Raw genomic sequence first — 15,680 nt, 5'->3', positions numbered from 1 at the left:
ACGGCTATGATGATTTCATCCTCTGCTTTTATAAAGCGGTGTCTGATGATCTTTGCCGAGCACATTGTACTGAGTGTCTGCGAGTGTCTGGAGAGTCCAGTGGAGACTGGAAATACTTGGAAAACAATTTATTGTCGCGATCTACATGAGGTGAGTTATTGATGTCATGCTGTCGGGCACACTCTTATTACCTTTTACGATTTTTCTGTTGCAATATTCGTGAACTTAAATATTATAACCGAGATTATTGGTTTAGAATAGGATGAATATTCTAAAAAACTAATATACAGAAATATAGCGATTATATTCATTATTTCGAATATTCGTCATATTTGGTCCATCTGAAAACGTGATTCCTTCCAGCTTCAGTTCAGTTGCTTGTGGGCGAATGACTCATTGACCCACAAGCAAGAAGCAGGGAGGAATCATATTTTCAATTCGCGAATATATAGAACTATATTTGAAATATTAGCAAAATCTCGAAGTTGCGATATTCAAGATAAAATTAGTTATTCGAATATTAATGCTCAACACTACTAGGTAGAATAGCAGAAGAAAGAGGTTGAGGCTCCAGCTGCCACAGCTCAGGAGGAGATGGAGCTTTTAGGAGGAGGCAGAATCTGAACTTACTACAAGTCTCTGGTGCTATCTGAACAAGGAGACTATAACGAAGTCAGGCAGAAGACCAATAGGAGCAAACCACAGCCCAAAGCATCGAAGAGACCAACAGCTTGAACATAACTGACTTCCTGATCTGTCAAGCAGTGTGCTGTTAATTATAGTCTCCATGGATAAAAATTGCACTGGCATTGTGGTACACCTGAAAGAAGGGGGGACTAATAGCAAGTGAGTGCCCCTTCACCTTATACTTAGGCTGCATATCATACAACAAGGCACTTGATTAGCATATCATTATCTCCATATGCTAAAGAGCTTTCATTCCTATTGTACAAGCTAAAATTGGCACCTCACATTTATGTATTATCAAAAAAATTGGTATAACTATTGGCTAACGTGTGACTTTAAAGGGGTTGCTCACCCCGGGGACCATTTGTGCAACCTGAGATGGGAATTATACATACTTGATACCCTTCAATGGGTTCTGGCTCCATTACTCTCCCTTCAGGCACTGCAGGTCTTGGGTGTCCTTGCTTGAACATCCACTTAGATGTGGGTCACATGGCCACTGCAGCCAATAACTGGCCAGAACAGTGAACCAGTAACATGATGCATGGGGGACATGTCACCAGTCAAACCAGTCAGTACGGCTACATGACCTGTGTCAAACCAAATGTTGATGTGGGAGACCCAGAATCTGCACCACCTAAGGCGAAGACAACAATTGAGGTTGTCCCATAGATGCTCGATTGGGTTCAAGGTTCAAGTCTGGTAAATTTAGGGGAAGTTCTTGGAAGTCTTGGTAATGCACTCTCAACTAATGTTGTTCATTTATAGCCATGTGAAACGTCACATTGTCTTGCTGGAAGATACCATCTGCCCCAGGGAAGATGATCAGCATATATGGGTGTATGTGATCTGCAAGGATAGGTTCATATACCCAAATCTGTTGAGTGCCTTCCACATGGATAAGTGGACACACTAAATGCCATGAATACATTTCCCAGACCATATCGCCACCACCACCAGCTATTTTGCACTTTATTTTTAGTCAGTATTGTTGATTGATTGTTTTGTGATGTAACAGGGGTTGGACTATATATACCCCAGTATACACTGTGTTCATTGCTTGAAAAAGGCTCTTGTATGAGCTGATACGTTGCCATCCACATGGGTAAATAAACACCATTGTTTTTACTTGGAGTGCTGTCCATTTTTCATATATATATATATATATATATATATATATATATATATATTTGTGGTCATGGCTACGGCCCAAGAGATATCCAAAGAACCCTAAGGAGAGAAACAACGGGAACAACCTAACCCAGCTAGGCGTGTCTTATCTAACCTGACTAAATGGCTTGTTGTGTGCCCTAAGCCATGATCGTGGGTAGGCCTGTAAGTGGGCATACCCTGTGGAAATGAGAAGATAAGGGAGGGAGGGTGGGGCACCTGAGAACACACGCCTGTGAGTGAGGCTGTGGCTCGTATATGAAGAGCCTCCGCCCCTCCCACAAATGCAGGCTGACTAATCAGCCTTACCAACTTGTGGTCATGGCTACGGCCCAAGATATATCCGAAAAACCCTAAGGAGAGAAACAACTGGAACAACCTAACCCAGCTAGGCGTGTCTTAGCTAACCTGACTAAATGGCTTGTTGTGTGCCCTAAGCCATGATCGTGGGTAGGCCTGTAAGTGGGCAAAAACCAAGCCAAGTAGGGTAGAAAAGGAACTCTAATGGCATGTGCAAACTAATCCCCAAGCCAACTGCAAGGTGTCAGGGATCTAGAGTGAAAAATTCGGGGTGTATGAGGCAAGGCCAGAAGGAGACCTACAACCCATCTTGTGGATGACAAGGCCAGAGACATGATGCTCAATATTGGAGATACTGCCCCAAAGCGGAATGGAGGACCGGGAATACGTTGTGAAATGGATCATGAAAACCAACTGAACCTTGTAAAGTTTTGGTTCTAGGGACTACTGGCAATGCCCTAGCCTCAGGAGATTGTGGGACCGAAACCTAACTGCCTAGACTATGCAGGAATGGGGGGCCAAAAAGAACTATGTAGATAGGAAGAGAATCCTTGAATAGTTCCCCAGACAACAGCTATCTGCTAGCCGTGGTCCACGCGTTGTTCTACTGTGTGCCCCTGAGAATTCTTTTAACGCTTGAGACGTGAAGACCGACCTACTATCTGAATCTTCTACTGTGAGGAAATGCTGACCCTTGTCCAAAACCCGATTTAACGTGGTTGTAGGGAGTCTGAGGTTAGTGCGACAAAAAGCTATGAGGCCATAATATACAAGATTCTGTCTATGCCCTCCCATGAGTGAGGGAATGCAATTGCAATGAAGCTACCGGTGAAAATGAATTCCTGGTCGTGGTAAAAGGCACAGACAACCATTGGTCGGACCCCTGAAGCCATGGGGCCGAAGCAACCACCAGGGGCCCATGGGGCCGGGCAGCCGTCGGGGTGCAAACCTTAGAATTGAGAACGGCTGGGGAAAAGATTGGGGCTTAACCCGACGGGTTTAGTAATCAACCGGGACTCGATAACCTAGAAAGACAATGACATGGGGTAAAGCTTCTTAATGAAATGGGGGGAGCCATGCGTGCGAGTCCCTGATGGTGGGAGCCATGTGTGCGAGACCCTGATGGCGGGAGCCATGCGTGCGAGACTCATATGGCGGGAGCCATGCGTGCAAGACTCTTATGGTCGAAAAAAGTATCAGTTGGCCGTGCGAACTACAAGTGTCGGTGCCAATTGTGAGGTCCTATAAGCGAAACAGCCACTCGGGCGAGCCTCTTATGTTTGTTTTTTGCTTGTTGTTTGTTTGTTTGTTTGTTTTTTTAAACCACTTATGCAGTGCCAGAATGCCTTGGGGACTCGCATAACCATGACCCCCTCCAACAGCAAACCTGGGACACTAACCAGCCTACAACCAAGTCGTACCCCTAACAAACAAAACAAAACATGAAAAATGGTCAAGGGGCCCCCGGAGCCATGAGGCCGGATCCATCATAGGGCCCCCGACCAGAGGCCCCCGAAGCCAGAGGGATGACGTTGCGGTGACGATAAGTAATTAAAACGTAAGCCGGACCTGATGGGATATGCAGAGACTTGAATGATTGGATTGGCTAGAAGGTGGCCTAAGGAACATGACTGCCAACAGGCGTTGAAAATCCGAAGCACGTGCATACATAAAACACTAACCACCGCGAACAATAAAACGTAAACATGAAACAGAGATGGGAGAAAAACAAGAGCCTGAGGCATTGCAAGTTTGCTAAGAGAAGTCTCTTATCGTGACAAACAAATGAACAGCTTGTGAAAACATAGCAGGAAACTTACTCCTATTGGCCGACTGACCTCCACTGAGGAGCTGTTTGGTGAACTGGGGCAGGAGACCAATCTGAGTGAATACGAACCAGAAGTAAAAGGAGACCAGTCTGAGTGAATATGAACCAGGATTAAAGAACCAGAGCTGTGGGTGCAGACTGCCCCAGTGAGATTATTGAGTAAAACCATGAAGTAGCAATGAACAGGAGACTGCAGCTTTGAGTGGAAGCAGATTACAACATGATGTAACAACAAATGGGTTAATGGAGCTTTGGATGTGAGTGGTACCTAAAAAACATGGTATGGGCGCAGCTCCGAGTATGGGTAGCGCATGAAAAGCATGGTATAAGCAGACGTATGAATGCAATTTGAAAGTGAGCAGAGTATTGACGTGATGTGAAAGCAGACACGTGAACGCAGCTCTAGTAGTGGATGGAGTATAGGACAAGATGTAAAAGCAGACATGCGGACGCAGCTTTGGATGTGAACGGAATATGAACTTGATGTGACATCAGACATGGAAAGCGGCTTTGGTGAGTGGGGTATACGACCTGGTGTAGCAGTATAAGTGTGAACACAATTCTGAGTATAAGCAGAGCATGAGATTTGGTATAACAGCAGCTCTGGTTGTGAACGGAGCATAACATAGATGTAACAGCGACATGAATGCAGTTCTTGAAATGGGCCTGGAAAGAACCTGTAGTATTATAGGACGTGTGAACGCAGCTCTGGGTGCGAATAGAGTAAACCCGATATACCGATAGAGTGGGGTATGGCAGAGACTTATTCTAACAACAAAACATGACATATAGCGTAGTATCAGCAGCGGCTGAACCTGACGGTCCAATTGTCACCAAACATTTAGCTTGCCCTGGGCGAAGCCAGGCAACAAGACAAATGACATAGCATGGTATTGGGCGATCCAGGTGACATACAACATTTTAACGTGGTCTGGACAATCCAGGTGACATACAACATTTTAACGTGGCCTGGACGATCCAGGTGACATACAACATTTAACGTGGCCTGGGCGATCCAGGTGACATACAACATTTAACGTGGCCTGGGCTATCCAGGTGACAACATTAAACGTGGCCTGGACGATCCAGGTGACATACAACATTTAACGTGGCCTGGACGATCCAGGTGACATACAACATTTAACGTGGCCTGGACGATCCAGGTGACATACAACATTAACGTGGCCTGGGCGATCCAGGTGACATACAACATTTAACGTGGCCTGGATGATTCAGGTGACATACAACATTTAACTCGGCCTGGGCGATCCAGGTGAAATACAACATTTAACGTGACCTGGGCGATCCAGGTAACAAGACAAATTACATAGCCGGTAACTGCAGTGGCTGAACCTGGGCGATCCAGGTGACATACAACATTTAACTCGGCCTGGGCAATCCAGGTAACAAGACAAAAACATATAGTATCAGCCGTGGCTGAACCTGGACGGACAAGGTAACATGCAGCCTGTGCACCTGAGAACACACGCCTGTGAGTGATGGTGTGGCTCGTATATGAAGAGCCTTCGCCCCTCCCACAAATGCAGGCTGACTAATCAGCCTTACCAACATATATATATATATATATATATATATATATAATGAAAAAGAGGCAGCACTCCAAAAATAAAGTGTAAACTGTGGATGTACTTATTCACACATGTATAAGCAATGTTTCATCTCTACAGTAGGGAAGGTTACAACCTGGGTAATAGGAACAATCCTATTACACCTTGCAGCGCTGGCTGGGGATCCAAATTGCCATTATACAGCTCAGTAATTCCAGCAAACGATTCTTATTAGGGTGCAAATGCTGATTGATACAGACATTAACAAGGTTTATTGCAAGGAAATATTTCTCTGTCTTATTTGCCCTTGTATTAGTGGGGAAAAATGTTCTTATTAGCCATTGTGTGATGAAGTGCTAAAATTACAGCCATTTTTGTTGTGTATTAGTGGCAAAGGTTAAATATATTTGCCACACAGTGGTGCAGTTATCTGTTGTAAAGCCTTTTGTGGTGTGTATTAGTGGCAAAAGAAACATATATTTGCTGTTCAGCAGTGCATTTATATGTTCTAAAGCCCTTTTTTGCATGTATTAGTGGCCCCAAAAAAGTATTTGCCATTGTGTGGTGAAGTGAGAATTTTTTTTATGGCATTAGCAATAGAGTTGAGCGAACACCTGGATGTTCGGGTTCGAGAAGTTCGGCCGAACTTCCTGGAAATGTTCGGGTTCGGGATCCGAACCCGATCCGAACTTCGTCCCGAACCCGAACCCCATTGAAGTCAATAGGGACCTGAACTTTTCGGTACTAAAAAGGCTGTAAAACAGCCCAGGAAAGGGCTAGAGGGCTGCAAAAGGCAGCAACATGTAGGTAAATCCCCTGCAAACAAATGTGGATAGGGAAATGGATTAAAATAAAAATGAAATAAATAAGAATTAACCAAAATCAATTGGAGAGAGGTCCCATAGCAGAGAATCTGGCTTCACGTCACCCACCACTAGAACAGTCCATTCTCAGATATTTAGGCCACGGCACCCAGGCAGAGGAGAGAGGTCCCGTAACAGAGAATCTGTCTTCATGTCAGCAGAGAATCAGTCTGCATGTCATAGCAGAGAAACAGGCTTCACGTCAGCCACCACTGCAACAGTCCATTGTCATAAATTTAGGCCCAGCACCCAGGCAGAGGAGAGAGGTCCCGTAACAGACAATCTGGCTTCATGTCAGCAGAGAATCAGTCTTCATGTCATAGCAGAGAATCAGTCTTCATGTCATAGCAGAGAATCAGGCTTCACGTCACCCACCACTGTAAGAGTCCATTTTCATAAATTTAGGCCCAGCACCCAGGCAGAGAAGAGAGGTCCCGTAACAGAGAATCTGTCTTCATGTCAGCAGAGAATCAGTCTTCATGTCATAGCAGAGAATCAGGCTTCACGTCAGCCACCACTGCAACAGTCCATTGTCATAAATTTAGGCCCAGCACCCAGGCAGAGGAGAGAGGTCCCGTAACAGACAATCTGGCTTCATGTCAGCAGAGAATCAGTCTTCATATCATAGCAGAGAATCAGGTTTCACGTCAGCCACCAATGCAACAGTCCATTGTCAGATATTTAGGCCCAGCACCCAGGCAGAGGAGAGAGGTCCCGTAACAGACAATCAGGCTTCACGTCAGCCACCAGTGCAACAGTCCATTGGCATATATTTAGGCCCCGGCACCCAGACAGAGGAGAGGTTCATTCAAATTTGGGTAGCCTCGCAATATAATGGTAAAATGAAAATAAAAATAGGATTGAATGAGAAAGTGCCCTGGAGTACAATAATATATGGTTAAGGGGAGGTAGTTAATGTCTAATCTGGACAACGGACGGACAGGTCCTGTGGGATCCATGCCTGGTTCATTTTTATGAACGTCAGCTTGTCCACATTGGCTGTAGACAGGCGGCTGCGTTTGTCTGTAATGACACCCCCTGCCGTGCTGAATACACATTCAGACAAAACGCTGGCCGCCGAGCAGGCCAGCACCTCCAAGGCATAAAAGGCTAGCTCTGGCCACGTAGACAATTTAGAGACCCAGTAGTTGAATGGGGCCGAACCATCAGTCAGTACGTGGAGGGGTGTGCACACGTACTGTTCCACCATGTTAGTGAAATGTTGCCTCCTGCTAACACGTTGCGTATCAGGTGGTGGTGCAGTTAGCTGTGGCGTGTTGACAAAACTTTTCCACATCTCTGCCATGCTAACCCTGCCCTCAGAGGAGCTGGCCGTGACACAGCTGCCTTGGCGACCTCTTGCTCCTCCTCTGCCTTGGCCTTGGGCTTCCACTTGTTCCCCTGTGACATTTGGGAATTCTCTCAGTAGCGCGTCTACCAACGTGCGCTTGTACTCGCGCATCTACCTATCACTCTACAGTGCAGGAAGTAAGGTGGGCACATTGTCTTTGTAGCGTGGATCCAGCAGGGTGGCAACCCAGTAGTCCGCACAGGTTAAAATGTGGGCAACTCTGCTGTCGTTGCGCAGGCACTGCAGCATGTAGTCGCTCATGTGTGCCAGGCTGCCCAGGGGTAAGGACAAGCTGTCCTCTGTGGGAGGCGTATCGTCATCGTCCTGCCTTTCCCCCAAGCCACGCACCAGTGATGGACCCGAGCTGCGTTGGGTGCCACCCCGCTGTGACCATGCTTCATCCTCATCCTCCTCCACCTCCTCCTCATCCTCGTCCTCCAGTAGTGGGCCCTGGCTGGCCACATTTGTACCTGGCCTCTGCTGTTGCCAAAAACCTCCCTCTGAGATACTTCGAAGAGACTGGCCTGAAAGTGCTAAAAATGACCCCTCTTCCTCCTCCTCCTCCTCCTCCTCCTGGGCCACCTCCTCTTCCATCATCGCCCTAAGTGTTTTCTCAAGGAGACATAGAAGTGGTATTGTAACGCTGATAACGGCGTCATCGCCACTGGCCATGTTGGTGGAGTACTCGAAACAGCGCAACAGGGCACACAGGTCTCGCATGGAGGCCCAGTCATTGGTGGTGAAGTGGTGCTGTTCTGTAGTGCGACTGACCCGTGTGTGCTGCAGCTGAAACTCCACTATGGCCTGCTGCTGCTCGCACAGTCTGTCCAGCATGTGCAAGGTGGAGTTCCACCTGGTGGGCACGTCGCATATGAGGCGGTGAGCGGGAAGGCCGAAGTTACGCTGTAGCGCAGACAGGCGAGCAGCAGCAGGATGTGAACGCCGGAAGCGCGAACAGACGGCCCGCACTTTATGCAGCAGCTCTGACATGTCGGGGTAGTTGTGAATGAACTTCTGCACCACCAAATTCAGCACATGCGCCAAGCAAGGGATGTGCGTCAAACTGGCTAGTCCCAGAGCTGAAACGACATTTCGCCCATTATCACACACCACCAGGCCGGGCTTGAGGCTCACCGGCAGCAACCCCTCGTCGGTCTGTTGTTCTATACCCTGCCACAACTCCTGTGCGGTGTGGGGCCTGTCCCCCAAACATATGAGTTTCAGAATGGCCTGCTGACGTTTACCCCGGGCTGTGCTGAAGTTGGTGGTGAAGGTGTGTGGCTGACTAGATGAGCAGGTGGAAGAAGAGGAGGAGGAAGTCGAGTAGGAGGAGGTGGCAACAGGAGGCAAAGAATGTTGCCCTGCGATCCTTGGCGGCGGAAGGACGTGCGCCAAACAGTTCTCCGCCTGGGGCCCAGCTGCCACTACATTTACCCAGTGTGCAGTTAGGGAGATATAGCGTCCCTGGCCGTGCTTACTGGTCCACGTATCTGTGGTTAGGTGGACCTTGCCACAGATGGCGTTGCGCAGTGCACACTTGATTTTATCGGATACTTGGTTGTGCAGGGAAGGCACGGCTCTCTTGGAGAAGTAGTGCCGGCTGGGAACAACATACTGTGGGACAGCAAGCGACATGAGCTGTTTGAAGCTGTCTGTGTCCACCATTCTAAATGACAGCATTTCATAGGCCAGTAGTTTAGAAATGCTGGCATTCAGGGCCAGGGATCGAGGGTGGCTAGGTGGGAATTTACGCTTTCTCTCAAATGTTTGTGAGATGGAGAGCTGAACGCTGCCGTGTGACATGGTTGAGATGCTTGGTGACGGAGGTGGTGGTGGTGTTGGTGGTACATCCCCTGTTTGCTGGGCGGCAGGTGCCAACGTTCCTCCAGAGGCGGAGGAAGAGGCCGAGGCGGCAGCAGCAGAAGAGGTAGCAGGGGGAGCCTGAGTGACTTCCTTGGTTTTAAGGTGTTTACTCCACTGCAGTTCATGCTTTGCATGCAGGTGCCTGGTCATGCAGGTTGTGCTCAGGTTCAGAACGTTAATGCCTCGCTTCAGGCTCTGATGGCACAGCGTGCAAACCACTCGGGTCTTGTCGTCAGCACATTGTTTGAAGAAGTGCCATACCAGGAAACTCCTTGAAGCTGCCTTTGGGGTGCTCGGTCCCAGATGGCGGCGGTCAGTAGCAGGCGGAGTCTCTTGGCGGCGGGTGTTCTGCTTTTGCCCACTGCTCCCTCTTTTGCTACGCTGTTGGCTCGGTCTCACCACTGCCTCTTCCTCCGAACTGTGAAAGTCAGTGGCACGACCTTCATTCCATGTGGGGTCTAGGACCTCATCGTCCCCTGCATCGTCTTCCACCCAGTCTTGACCCCTGACCTCCTGTTCAGTCTGCACACTGCAGAAAGACGCAGCAGTTGGCACCTGTGTTTCGTCATCATCAGAGACATGCTGAGGTGGTATTCCCATGTCCTCATCATCAGGAAACATAAGTGGTTGTGCGTCAGTGCATTCTATGTCTTTCACCGCTGGGGAAGGGCTGGGTGGATGCCCTTGGGAAACCCTGCCAGCGGAGTCTTCAAACAGCATAAGAGACTGCTGCATAACTTGAGGCTGAGACAGTTTCCCTGGTATGCATGGGGGTGATGTGACAGACTGATGGGGTTGGTTTTCAGGCGCCATCTGTGCGCTTTCTGCAGAAGACTGGGTGGGAGATAATGTGAACGTGCTGGATCCACTGTCGGACACCCAATTGACTAATGCCTGTACCTGCTCAGGCCTTACCATCCTTAGAACGGTATTGGGCCCCACCATATATTGCTGTAAATTCTGGCGGCTACTGGGACCTGAGGTAGTTGGTACACTAGGACGTGTGGATGTGGCAGAACGGCCACGTCCTCTCCCAGCACCAGAGGGTCCACTAACACCACCACGACCATGTCCACATCCGCGTCCCTTACTAGATGTTTTCCTCATTGTTATCGTTCACTACAACAACAAAAATATTATTTGGCCCAATGTATTGTATTCAAATTCAGCTGAATATAAATTTGAGGCCTAGTATTTAGGCGCTGGGTGACCGGTATAGATTTACTGACAGAATTAGACTTGGAAATGCACAGTAGCGCATTGGGAATTGTATTTCAACCCAGAACAAAAAATGCGCTTTGACGGACACTAAATAACTTGCCCAGCCAGAACAGTACAGCGGTAACGACAGATTTAGCGGGATATAAATTTGAGGCCTAGTATTTAGGCGCTGGGTGACCGGTATGGATTTACTGACAGAATTAGACTTGGAAATGCACAGTAGCGTGTGTGTGAAGTTATTCTGAATGACCCTATGTGCACCTTGAATATTATATACCCTTTTAGGGATAGATTTAAAATAGCTCTGATACAGCAGAAACCACTAAATTAGGAAATTGCTAAATTGGGAATTGTTTTTCAACCCAGAACAAAAAATGTGCTTTGACGGACACTAAATAACTTGCCCAGCCAGAACAGTACAGCGGTAACGACAGATTTAGCGGGATATAAATTTGAGGCCTAGTATTTAGGCGCTGGGTGACCGGTATGGATTTACTGACAGAATTAGACTTGGAAATGCACAGTAGCGTGTGTGTGAAGTTATTCTGAATGACCCTATGTGCACCTTAAATATTATATACCCTTTTAGGGATAGATTTCAAATAGCTCTGATACAGCAGAAACCACTAAATTAGGAAATTGCTAAATTGGGAATTGTATTTCAACCCAGAATAAAAAATGTGCTTTGACGGACACTAAATAACTTGCCCAGCCAGAACAGTACAGCGGTAACGACAGATTTAGCGGGATATAAATTTGAGGCCTAGTATTTAGGTGCTGGGTGACCGGTATGGATTTACTGACAGAATTAGACTTGGAAATGCACAGTAGCGTGTGTGTGAAGTTATTCTGAATGACCCTATGTGCACCTTGAATAATATATACCCTTTTAGGGATAGATTTCAAATAGCTCTGATATAGCATAAACCACTAAATTATGAAATTGCTAAATTGGGAATTGTATTTTAACCCAGAACAAAAAATGTGCTTTGATGGACACTAAATAACTTGCCCAGCCAGAACAGTACAGCGGTAACGACAGATTTAGCGGGATATAAATTTGAGGCCTAGTATTTAGGCGCTGGGTGACCGGTATGGATTTACTGACAGAATTAGACTGGGATATGACCAAAAAATAACCACACTATTGCTGGTTAAATGCACTTGGTGTGACAGCTTGACCAACCACACTACTGAGGGTTAAATGCACTTGGTGTCAGGCGCAGCTTGCCCCTGATGTAGTATATGGCCATAAAATGAACAGACTATTGCTGGTTAAATCCACTTGGTGTGACAGCTTGACCAACCACACTACTGAGGGTTAAATGCACTTGGTGACGGGCGCAGCTTGCCCCTGATGTAGTATATGGCCAAAAAATGAACAGACTATTGCTGGTTAAATGCACTTGGTGTGACAGCTTGACCAACCACACTACTGAGGGTTAAATGCACTTGGTAATGGGCGCAGCTTGCCCCTGATGTAGTATATGGCCAAAAAATGAACAGACTATTGCTGGTTAAATGCACTTGGTGTGACAGCTTGACCAACCACACTACTGAGGGTTAAATGCACTTGGTGACGGGAGCAGCTTGCCCCTGATGTAGTATATGGCCAAAAAATGAACAGACTATTGCTGGTTAAATGCACTTGGTGTGACAGCTTGACCTAACCACACTACTGAGGGTTAAATGCACTTGGTGACGGGCGCAGCTTGCCCCTGATGTAGTATATGGCCAAAAAATAAACAGACTATTGCTGGTTAAATGCACTTGGTGTGACAGCTTCACCCTGATGTAGGCTTTAGCCAAAAAACAACCACACCATTGAGGGTTAAATGCACTTGCTGACAGGCGCAGCTTGCCCCTGATGTAGTATATGGCCAAAAAATGAACAGACTATTGCTGGTTAAATGCACTTGGTGTGACAGCTTGACCAACCACACTACTGAGGGTTAAATGCACTTGGTGACGGGCGCAGCTTGCCCCTGATGTAGTATATGGCCAAAAAATGAACAGACTATTGCTGGTTAAATGCACTTGGTGTGACAGCTTCACCCTGATGTAGGCTTTAGCCAAAAAACAACCACACCATTGAGGGTTAAATGCACTTGGTCGCAGCTTGTGCTGGCGCACCACAAGACACAAAATGGCCGCCGATCACCCCAGAAAAATGTGACTGACAAACGGTCTGGGCAGCCTAAAAACAGTGAGCAATTGAGTATCAGCAGCTCAATGATCCACAGCTGCAGATCGATCAATTAATCAAGTCCTTTGGAGGAGTTAATCTGCCTAATCTCACCCTACTGTCGCAGCCGCAACCTCTCCCTATGCTGATCAGAGCAGAGTGACGGGCCGCGCTATGTGACTCCAGCTTAAATAGAGGCTGGGTCACATGGTGCTCTGGCCAATCACAGCCATGCCAATAGTAGGCATGGATGTGGCGGCCTCTTGGGGCAAGTAGTATGACGCTTGTTGATTGGCTGCTTTGCAGCCTTTCAAAAAGCGCCAAGAAAGCGTCAAAAAGCGCCAAGAAAGCGACGAACACCGAACCCGGACTTTTACGAAAATGTCCGGGTTCGGGTCCGTGTCACGGACACCCCAAAATTCGGTACGAACCCGAACTATACAGTTTGAGTTCGCTCATCCCTAATTAGCAATACTGATGGATTGCTGACCAAATGCTGACCGAGTGAAGCGGATGCTCAACAGACAGGATCAGTTTTTTGGGGGTTATTGTTCTGACGGATGAGAGGATGGGAAAAATAATCAGTGACATCAACACAAACTTACTGCTGACACCCTCTCCACTCTGTCGGGGGGCTCTAGTTGTATAAGCGTTTAATAGAACAGGTTTTGTAGACATCTATTTGGAATCAGCTGTTGTAAAAGGAGTGTGCTTCTTCTTGGCGCCAGCATTGACCTGTAAGGAAGAGTTCATACTTGTGTTATTTGGTCAGTTTTGACCCTGTGACTGCCCAAATAAGTGAAGTGTGCAGTGATTCTAAGAGTGACGCCTGTCATCTGCATGTCATGCTGCCTCACATTATTATTTCACTACCACAACAGTCTCCCTGTCACCGCCAGATCTCTGAGAAGCTCTGACAGACATTCTTCAGTACCTCTTGCTTGAGGTTCTTTTGTTTTGGTTTTGTTCTGTCATCTCGTTTCCCTCTCTCAGCTGTCGTCTAGTTGCACTGATTGCATCCCTTTATATCCCCTCCCATACTGCATCACTTTGCGGTTTATACAACTTCCTGGATTGTGCTCACTGCTAGATGCTGCAACTGCTGGATTCTCAGTTAAGTCTGTTCCTTTATTTATGTTTTCCTGTTGGCTTGATCCTATGTGACCCTGACTCCATCCGTATTAAGTGTAGGGAGCCGGTGGTCGTGTCCCCTCACTATTATAGGGTTTTCAGGTGTCACACAGTCTATGTACGAGGGCATGCAATTGTCTATCATAAAGATCTTTGCATGGGCTGAGCAGTCAGGGAGAGCTCTAGGGCTTTTATAGGGCTCACCCTTATGTTCCTTAGTTTGGGATCAAGTCAGTCGGATCTTTATTTGTATCTTCTAGTTTTCTGCAACACCATCCGTGACACTCCCTATGCGTATTACTGCAAGACACAGTGTTCTACACCATTATAAAGGTTTTATGTGGCCAGGAAATAGCAGTTTTTAAACAAAATTCACCACAAATAAATTTGGATAGAACCAAATTTTTTCTCAAAAGTTTGGCGAACCGGCGAATCAAATTTTTGAAAAATTCACTCATCTCTTATATCAATAAATTAGAATATCATCAAAAAGTGAATTTATTTCAGTGATTCAATTAAGAAAGTAAAACTCATATATAGATTCATTACAGAGTGATCTATTTCAAGCATCTGTTTCTTTTGATATTGATGATTATGGCGTATGTACAGCTACAGTGGCATGCAAAATTTTGGGCACCACTGCACAACTGAAGGTTGAAGATGAACTATTTTCCAAAAGGCATAAAGCTAATAATGAAAAAAAAGCTGAAATTAAAAAGAGGATGGCTTCTACAAATGCATAATGATTAGAGTTGAGCGGACACCTGGATGTTCGGGTTCGACGGGTTCAGCCGAACTTCAGAAAAAAGTTAGAGTTCGGGACCCGAACTTGACCCTGAACCTGAACCCCAACCCCATTGAAGTCAATAGGGACCCCAACTTTTGAGCACTAAAATGGCTGTAAAAATGTCATGGAAAGGGCTAGAGGGCTGCAACTGGCATCAAAATTTGGTTAAGAGCATAGCAAGTGCTCTGTAAACAAATGTGGATAGGGAAATGACTTTAAATAACATAAAATATGTAAAAAAAAAAAATATATATATATATGTATATATAGGAATCTTGATCTAGGAGGACGAGGTCCATATGGAGTAGGAGGTTGATGAGGCGGTGGATGTGGCGGTGTAGGTTGAAGTGGCGGTGGAGGAGGAGGTAGCCTACACTGGTTTTGGGTTTTAAATTCTTATTTTTATTTTTATTTTTATTAGGGTACACCCCAAAACATTGGGAAATATAACCTGTGATAACCCCCTCCAATTGTGCTAAACACACGTTCAGACAATACACTGGCTGCAGGGCAGGCCAGCACCACCAAGGGGTAAAGGGCAAGTTCAGGCCATGTGCCCAATTTGGAGACCCAGAAGTTGCAGGGGCTGACCCCTGTCAGTCAGTTTGTGTAGGCAACTTTCGATGTTCTTTTATGCACCTACCATGGTGATCATGGGTGGCGGGGAATCAGGGTTCCAGGCCGGAGAGTAAGCGTGAGGAAAAGAGACCAAATTTAAGGGAGATA

This window comes from Bufo gargarizans, chromosome 3 (assembly GCF_014858855.1).
Source record: "Bufo gargarizans isolate SCDJY-AF-19 chromosome 3, ASM1485885v1, whole genome shotgun sequence".
Taxonomy (NCBI): Eukaryota; Metazoa; Chordata; class Amphibia; order Anura; family Bufonidae; genus Bufo; species Bufo gargarizans.
The sequence above is the reverse complement of the archived record's forward strand: the minus strand, read 5'-3'. Positions refer to the sequence as shown.